This window comes from Canis lupus, chromosome 16 (assembly GCF_048164855.1).
Source record: "Canis lupus baileyi chromosome 16, mCanLup2.hap1, whole genome shotgun sequence".
NCBI classification, from domain to species: domain Eukaryota; kingdom Metazoa; phylum Chordata; class Mammalia; order Carnivora; family Canidae; genus Canis; species Canis lupus.
In genome coordinates, this window is record NC_132853.1 from 23,559,674 (window position 1) to 23,568,841 (window position 9,168).

A 9,168-nucleotide genomic window follows, 5' to 3' on the forward strand; every position below is an offset into this window, starting at 1 on the left:
GGTGTTACCTGGGATGCCTTGGGAAGCTGAACCTAGCAGTATGAAGAGGTACTCTACCCCAGGACCTGGGTAGCCTGCCAGACACAGCCCTGCATCTTGCCCCTACAGGTCGCCTTGGACAAGGGAAAGGACGAGATGTGTGGGAGGCCACATACCTAACAGAACCTTCCCGAGTTCTGCCTCTTGACCCATCGCTGCGGGCCAGTCAGAAATTATAGACCCAGTTTCCAAAAGCTTTGGAATTATACCTGGGTTTTAAAGAACAACTGCAACTTAATAACCACATCTGTGGGCAAGTTATTTGACCTCTCATCTGTAAACTGGGGATAGCAGTACCTCAGAGTTTAAGGAGTATGTCACATGGTACATGGAAAGCATCCAGCTTGGAGTTGGCACAGAGCAGGTGTTCAATAAAAAATGGTGCCCTCCTGGGTGTTATGCTATATGTTGGCAAATCAGACTCCAATAAAAAAATATAAAAAAAGAGAGAGAGAGAAAGAAAGAAAGAAAGAAAGAAAGAAAGAAAGAAAGAAAGAAAGAAAGAAAGAAAGAAAGAAAGAAAGAAGGAAAGAAAGAAGAAGAAAAAAGAAAGAAAGAAATGGTGCCCTCATTACACTTTTCTTTGACATCTTTCCTGGGCTTGAATGTCTGTCTCATTAGAGAAAGATCATTGGAGTGGGATCTTGAAGAAGCATATGTCTACTACTAAAAGTACAAACTTTGAGTCTTCAGGTCAAAACTAAAGAGATCTTCAGCTCCAGTGGACAAGGAAATTATCTTAGTGTTGGGGCCAATGTCTCAGATACTTAACATTCATTTGCCTTTCCTGTACAGCACACCCAAGGACCACAGCATGGCCACTAGAAACAGCAGCACAAATGCAGTTGGGGGTGGTGGTGGTAGTGGTGGTGGTGGTGGTAGTACAACCCCTCTATAGTTAGGATTCAAAGCAGCAGCAGCTTGGATCATTTGCAGAAGCCTTTCCTTGTGAATTACTGCTTTGCAATTGATTCCATGACCAACTAGGATTTACTGTAGGAATGCAGACATTTTTTCAATGAGCAGTTCAATTAATAAAGTGTTATCACATTAACATGTCAAGTAAGAAAAAACCCCAATAGCCATTTTTATGGATTGTGAAAGCATTTGATAAAGTTTAATTTCCTTTTCTGATCAAAATTCTTTTTAAAGGGACACCTAGGTGGTTCAGTGGTTGAGCATCTATCTGCCTTTGGCTCTGGACGTGATCCTGGGGTCCTGGGATCAAGTCCTGCATCAGGCTCCCCACAGGGAGCCTGCTTCTCCCTCTGCCTGTGTCTGCCTCTCTCTGTGTGTCTCTCATGAGTAAATGAATAAAATATTTTTTTAAAATTCTTTTTAAAAAATTAAGATAATTGTTAACATCATAAAATATACTTCTCTTTTCAGTGTCTTTCCTTAAAAAGTCAGCAATGACAAGCAAGCCTGTCATCACAACTATTACCTAATGCTATACAAGATTCAATGGCCAAGGAGGGGATTAAACCAACAATAGAGTTTTCCAAAAAAAATTTTCAAAGAGAGTTTCTGAATTATCATTATTTATAGAACAGTCTGAGACCCTGAATTCACAAATCACTATTTGCAGAAAGTCAAGATAATCAGCTCAGAAAATAATAGAACTAATAAAAGTTCTTAAATCCTTAAGGTAGCTGTTTACAATTTGCCCAAATCAATGGTTCTTCCGTATGTCAGGCCATAATTGGATGCAATTTTTTATGTCAGAAAATATTCCATTCACACTAGTAACTAAAAGTAATATGTATCTAGGAATAAATTTAAACAAAGCCAATGCAAAGATTTTGTGAAAAAATAAAAAATGTTCAAAGGTCACAAAAGCAGACATTAAAAAGAGAAGGTATACCATGTTCTAGATTAAAGGATTCAATATTATAAAAGACCATTTCTCTTCAAACCTATAAATTTAAATTTCCATCAAAATCAAAATAAGATTGTTTTTGAATGACGAAACCATTCTCAATCTCATCTAGAAAAGTGAATGCAAAAATCCAAACCTAGGAATCAGGCTTTTAGCCACCAGGCTGTGGGAGAAAAGAATTTCTCCCTAAATTAGTGTGCCTCATGGAAACACCCCAGCCTTTGTAAACCCACGCCCCTGTTTGTGAAATAAAAATTCAACTCTCATTCGAGGCCTTCTCCGTCCTGTCCCTCCCACTGGATGCAGCTGTAGAGTGCGGACTAAATGCGTGGAACAGCTATCCCAAGGGGAAGGAGTAAATAGGGAACATCTGGGGGCGGGGACAGGCAAACTCCGAGCACCAGCAGACTGGCACTAAGTTTGCCATTTCCCCCTATGGTCTCCCCTGGCTTAGACCCCAAGCACACAGAAACCTGGACTTGCAGACCAGATGCAGATCACAAGAGAGAAGGTCTCTGTTTCCTCCTCTAGGAAAGGCAAAGAAGGCCGCATTGGTCATGGTCATCAGTCAGAGCGAGTGGGGAAACCCTGTTTGATGTTGCTTCTTACACCAGCCCCTTGACAAGCCCGCTCAGCAGGGGTTCTTGCAGCTAGGCTGTTGCCTAAAACTCCTGGGAGGGAACTCTTCTCTGTCCAGAGGAAGTGCAGCCCTAGCCTCAAGGGAGTGATGGCCATTGCTTTCTCTCTCCCTCTAGGTTTTCTTATCTGACCTCTTAATATGATAATATTTTGTTAATAGAACTTTGACACCAAAGGGAAATTTGAAACTTTGGGAATGAAAGAAGAACAACAGAAATGGAAACCATGTGGGTAAATATAATCAACTAGTTCCCTCGGGGACACCTAGGTGGCTCAATGGTTAAGCCTCTGCCTTGTAGGGCATGATCCTGGGGTCCAGGATCAAGTCCCACATCGGGCTGTTTGCAGGGAGCCTGCTTCTCCCTCTGCCTATGTCTCTGCCTCTCCCTCTCATGAATAAATAAATCTTTTTTAAAAAATCAACTATTTCCCTCATCTCGAGCCTTTTATAACATATTTTCAATGAAAGTGAAACAATGTCTGTTGGAGTTTTCGTAAATGTAGGAATAGTACGTATGAAAATTTTAAGAGGTAGGGTATTGGGATCTGTATAGTAGTAATAAGATTTCTACACTTCACTCGAAGCGATAAAATATTAATCCTAAATAGATTATGAAAAGTTAAGTGTTTTTGCAATCCCTAAGGACACCATATTTAAAAATTACACAAAAAGATAGTAAAAAAACTAGATTACTTGAAATACAAAAAAAAATTCAGTTAAGACAGGAAAAGAGAAAACAGGAATGAAAAACATAGGGAACAAATAGAAAACAACAAAATGGAGTAGCCCTATATCTAAATATGTCAACAATTGAATTCAAAAGGTCTAAATTATACCAGTTAAAAGAGATTGTCAGGATGTTTAAAAAAAAAAAAAAAAGGCCCTTAATACCTAACTATTCACTTTATAAGAGGTCCATTTTTAAAGATTTTATTTATTTATAAAAATTCTATTTATTTTTTCATGAGAGACACACAGAGAGAGGCAGAGACAAAGGCAGAGGGAGAAGCAGGCTCCCTGCAGGGAGCCCAATGTGGGACTCCATCCCAGGATCCTGGGATCATGCCCGAAGGCTCAACCACTGAGCCACCCAGGCATCCCAGAAACCCATTTTTAGTAAATAGTGTAGGTTAAAAATAAAAGAACAACAAAAAAAGAAACTATACCATGCATATATTAATCAAGGGAAAGCTGGAGTAGCTATGTTAATATCAGACAAAATTGACTTCAGAGCAAGGGTATTTACCGGTGATAAAGAAGGACACTATAGAATGACAAGGTCAACAAAGAAGACACAATAATCCTAAATGGCTGTATACCTAACAATAAACGTTCAAACTACATAAAGCAAAAACTGGTAGCATTGCAAAGAGAGATGGTGAATCAGCCTACAATTATAGTTGGAGACTTCAATACTTCTTTCTCAGTAACCAATATAAATAGACTATATTCTGGATCGTAAAATGAATCTCAAGAAATTTCAAAGAATTAAAATTATATACACAATGTGATCTCTGCCCGCAAAAGGAATTAAACCAGAAATCAATAACTGGGGGGAAAAAAACAATCTATAAGCACTTGGACATGAACATACTTCTAAGTAATCCCTGAGTCAAAGGGGGAAGTCTCAGAGGGTATTAGAAGATTAGAAAAATAGTTTAAAAGTGAACAAGAAAATACAACATGTCAAAATGTACAGATACAGCTAAAGCAGGGCTTTGATGGAAATTTGCAGCATTAGGAAAGAAATTAGGGTGGAAGAAAGGTCTCAAATCAATAATCTCAATTTCAAACTTAAGCTATAGAAAAAGAAAAACCTAAAGCAAGCAGAAGAAAGAATATTATGCTGAGTAAAGGAAGCCACTTTCACAATGCTACATACTGCATGATGCTGTTTACATGGCACTATGAAAAAGGCAAAACCAGACTCAGGAAAAACAAATCAGTGTTTGCTAAGGTTTGGGAGAGACAAAACATTCAATGGCAGGGAAGCATGAAGGAGTGTTCTGGGGTTGATGGAACTGTTTGGAATCCTTACTGTGGTGGTGGTTACATAAGTCTATATGGAAATTCATGGAACATATACTCCCTCAAAAGTCTATAATAATGATAATTTTTAAAAAATCTCCCTTTCTCGATGTCTTTCTCAATGTACAGACTGTGTCTGTTTACACTAGGTACCCATAGCCAACAAGGTGCCAGATATAATAGCACTCAGTATATTTTTTAAATGAATAAGAAGCATTCCTTCAGAAATGACTCCGTGTACTCAAAAGATGGGGTCCAACATGCCTAACTGATAATGGTAATAGCTAATGTTTATTGGCTGCTTTTAATTTCAAGTACAGAAAAGATCCTAGATGTGTTATCCTATTGCATTTATAACGTAGACCATCTTATAATATACAAGAATACATCCTGTAGGCATTTTTATTACTTAAAAATTCAATTCTTGGGGCACCTGCGTGGCTCAGTGGTTGAGCCTTCAGCTCAGGTCATGATCCTGGGGTCCTGAGATTGAGGTCTGCTTCGGGCTCCTGGCGAGAAGCCTGCTTTTCCGTCTCTCTATGTCTCTGCCTCTCTCTGCCTCTGTATCTCATGAATAAATAAATAAAATCTTTTTTAAAAAACTTTATTTTTGGTTCTTTGATTCTCTTGGCAAATGTTCTTAAAAATACAAACAGCAGTGCCTCTTTGCAGGTAAATTATGGCAAGGCAGGAGAATGGCCAGCAGATGGAGACAGAGAACACAAAGTTATTAGACTCAGGGCTCACTTCTCAGGCTCAGGAGCCATAGCACCTGGATTCCAGGTAGCTCTCAGCAGAACAGTGAATCGCAAACCTGGCTGCATTGGAATCATCTCAGGGACTTTAAAGTTCATAGGATCTGGGTTTAGCGGTCTTGGGCGCCCTCTTGCCAATTAGCGGGTTTTTTTTTTTTCCAATTAGCAGGTTTAAAATCTGCACAAGTGTTTCTAACTACAGCAAAGTTCGAGAGCCACTACCCAAGCACGAGCAGTAACAGTGTGTCTTCAGCTGGCGAGTTTCAGACTCATCTGGAGAACTTGTGAAAAACAGAGACTCTGGTTGGGCTGTTGTAGTCTTCACTCTTTTGAGAAGCAGTGAGTACTGAAATGATGACATATTAAACTAATGGAGTTAAATATACAACCAGGGCTAAATCTGATATCATCTCATACTAAATTCTAATGTATCAGTACCTTTAGGCATCGAATGTTTAAGAAAATCTTATAGGGGATAAATTTGTTATTGAAAAAAAATCCCCGCTAACCATGAACTTCATTTTTCGTCTGAGTTGGCTGGGACTATCTTCAGGACACAGGCAGAGATCTCCTCTCCAGAGAAGCACAAGTTTCCGTCAGGTCCTAGGAGCATGAGTAGTCATATCTGGTCATTTCGTGGTGGGGCATTAGGAAAAAGTTGAGCTCCTTGGGCAACTGGACTTTCAGTCCTCATGAGGTATGCTCCTCAGGTTTGTTTTCACTTTCTTTCACCAAGTGTTTAAATTATTTTAATATCGGAGCCAGCATAGATTAATTTTCTAAGTAACATCTATCTCTTTTCCATATTATAAAAGCAATGAATCTTTATGGTAGAACTGTTTTAAAGATTTCATTTATTCATTTGAAGGAAAGAGTGAGAGAAAGCTAGAACTGGTGGGGGGGAAGGGAAAAGGGAGAGAGAAAAGCAGACTCTCTGATGAGCGGGGAGCCCTACGTGGGGCTCAATCCCAGGATCCTGGAATCATAACCTGAGCCAAAGGCAGACACTTTACCAACTGAGCTACTCAGGTGCCCTTCACTGTAGAATTTTTGCAAAAAAACCCAATAAGTTATGTAAGTAAAAATGACTGGTGATGATTACTATTATCATTTTGGTATATTTCATGTTAGATCTATAATGATACATGCATGTGGGAGTATGAGTATGTGCCATCCACATGGACTCACATGAGCACTCTTCCATATGTATGTGGGAAATCAGTCTACAAAACTCTGATCATAACCTGTGTAGCTTTTGGTAGCCTGCTATCTTACCTCTCATGAGCATTAAATGCTCTCCTAAAACATGATTTTAATGACTCAATAGGCGTCCACAGTATACCAATACATCACATTTTAACCATTTCTTGCTGGATATTGTTTTCCAATTGTTTGTTGGTTTACATGTAACTCTTTACCAGATGTTAGATTTTATTTGGATGTGTGATTTGAGGCAGAGATGTAACTTTATGTCTTTCCAATCATCTCTCTATTGCTGCTTTAATAATCAAACCATCCGTCCCCTGGGTATGATGTACCTCCTTGCGCAGATCCTACCTGCTTATGTCCCTGCAGGGCTGTGGTATGCTTCCCAGTCCATTGCCTGCTCTGCCCCTTTCTCTGAGTGCTAGTCAGTGTATTGACAGACAAGGTGACCAGTGGGGTGGTGGTCACTTTGGGAATGAGACTGATGCTAGAATGGGGACGACCTGTAGGGCTCTACCATTCCAGGAGGCTGCCTGAATATTGGATATCATTAGCTTCAATCACTGTCTACCCATATAACCATCAGTCCCCTCTGACCACGAGTCCCTAAGCCCAGGCCCTTAGGGACTATAACGACAGCCTCCAAAGAGGGTGCTCCCACCACTAGCAGGTTCTGTAGGTCTCCCCCCCTTTCTCTTTCTCGCTGCTCAGCTCATTCTCCACACTGCTGCTCACTGAGCTCTTCACATGGCATGGTTGCCTCCCAACGCCAGCGTGTGCACCAGCCACATGGGCTCCATGCATGTGCAGTCCTTTGGTCCCCAAGCTCCCTCCCAACTCTTCAGGCTCTGCCTGCCAAACCCCCCTACCTACTTCAGGTCCCAACAGACACACCCTTTCCTCCGGGCCATCTTCCCTGAGCACCTGTGACATGGGGTGTTGGCTATGCTCAGCTCAGAGGGTTGTTACAGGACGAAATGAAGTGATCTAGCCCCTAGCAGAGAGCCAAGCACTAACAAGACATAAATGAATGCTAGCTAATATCACAGGGTTTTTTTTTTGTTTTTTTTTGTTTTTTTTTACGATTTTAATTTATTTACTTGAGAAAGAGCATGAGCAGGGGAGGGAGGGGCAGAGGGAGAAGCAGACTCCCTGCTGAGCAGGGAGCCCCATGTGGGACTCCATCCCAGGACCCCAGGATCATGACCCAAGCCCAAGGCAGACACTTAACTGAGCCACGCAGGTGCCCTATCCCCTAGCCACGCAGGTGTTTATTATGATCCTTATCATGTCACTCTCCACACTGTATTACAATTGCCCTCTTACTTGGCCGTCTTCCCACCAGACTGAGCAACTTGAGAGTTAGCATTATGTCTTATCCACCTTTTTATCTCTCCCACCAAGCCCTGGGCCAGACACAGAGCAGGCACTCGGCAAGTGCCTGTGTGAAGGAAGTGTGAAAAATCCGTTTCACAGATGAGCAAACTGAGTCCCACAGGGGGCAGAATGACTTGCCTCAAATGATGCTGCCAGTACGGGGCAGAGCAGGAATTGAATTCAGGATTTGGAGACTCTCTGTCCAGTGCCATTCCCTAAGTAACTGCTGTTACCTTGAGGTCAGATATAGAAGAAATGAAAATACAGAGAGGAGTCATTTTCCAGCTTGTGACTTTTTTGCTGTGTTTGATTCTGACCTTCCCGACAATGGTTTTCCTGATAATTTGGGCACTCAAGGAAAGACCTTCATACAGCCTTGCTGTCAGGAGGGTGAGCTGTGACATTGGAGCTGACAGCAGCCCTTCTGGATCATCCAGTCTACCCTCACCTCTTCACCCCAAGGTAAACCAAGACCCTGAGAAGGAAGTCAGTCACCCACAGTCGCACAGCAGAGCTGGACTCCCTTTGCAGTGCTCCTCTTATCCATGGGAAGTAAAGTGTCATCAGCTTGGCTGAGCAGCGGAAAGGAGCTCAGTTATTTACAGGGCAAATGCTCCTTGGAAGCCTCCAGCACAAGCAGTGGATCCCTGCAGCCTGCAGCCTTCAGCAGGCCTTCCTGAGGTGGCACAGCCCAGGCCAACAGAGGAGAGAGAGGAAAGCTCAGTGGGCAGAGAGCACACAGTCTGGACCCCACCCAGAGGGATGGTTATAATCTCTACCCTGCCAACTGTTGATGGGCCATGCTCTTTATAGCTTCTTCAAGAGGAGAAAACGATTACCTTCTCCAGCCCGAAGATTTATGGCTAAAGAAGGGACAAGGGACATTCCACTCCATTCGGGCCCTTTGAAAGTAGATTTATATGATTTATCTCTAGGTGGGGGCATTATGCCTTTAGCTGCAGAAGGACTGTCACTCCCAGTCCCCCCTTTCCTGTCAACACCTCCTGGCACCAGGCCCACAGCTAGAAGAATGGAGCACGTTAGGGCCAGGTGGAGAAATGTGGAGGGACGTGGCCACAGTGTGGAAGCACACGTGCAACTCACTGGTCTAGGGAGGTGTAGTGGGCAGGGCCCACTGGCTGCCCCAGGATTAATGTTGAGACTTGGAAGAGGACGGTCAGGCAACTGGTAGGATTGCCTACCTGGCTCTCGTCCCTCCAGAGACCAGTAGGCATCCTCTCCCT

At 42.3% G+C, this 9,168-nt stretch overlaps 1 protein-coding gene across 6 annotated transcripts in view; it reads left to right on the top strand.

Annotated features, from left to right (window-relative positions):
* The window catches only part of HEATR6 (HEAT repeat containing 6), a 41,987-nt gene extending 36,794 nt beyond the window's left edge, over positions 1 to 5,193 (top strand). For all 6 annotated transcript variants that reach the window (XM_072779564.1, XM_072779566.1, XM_072779562.1 and 3 more), the window contains one exon: positions 109 to 5,193. The gene's annotated coding sequence lies outside the window, so the exon portion shown is untranslated. The remainder of the gene's footprint in view (positions 1 to 108) is intronic.
* The last annotated feature ends 3,975 nt before the right edge of the window (positions 5,194 to 9,168 follow it).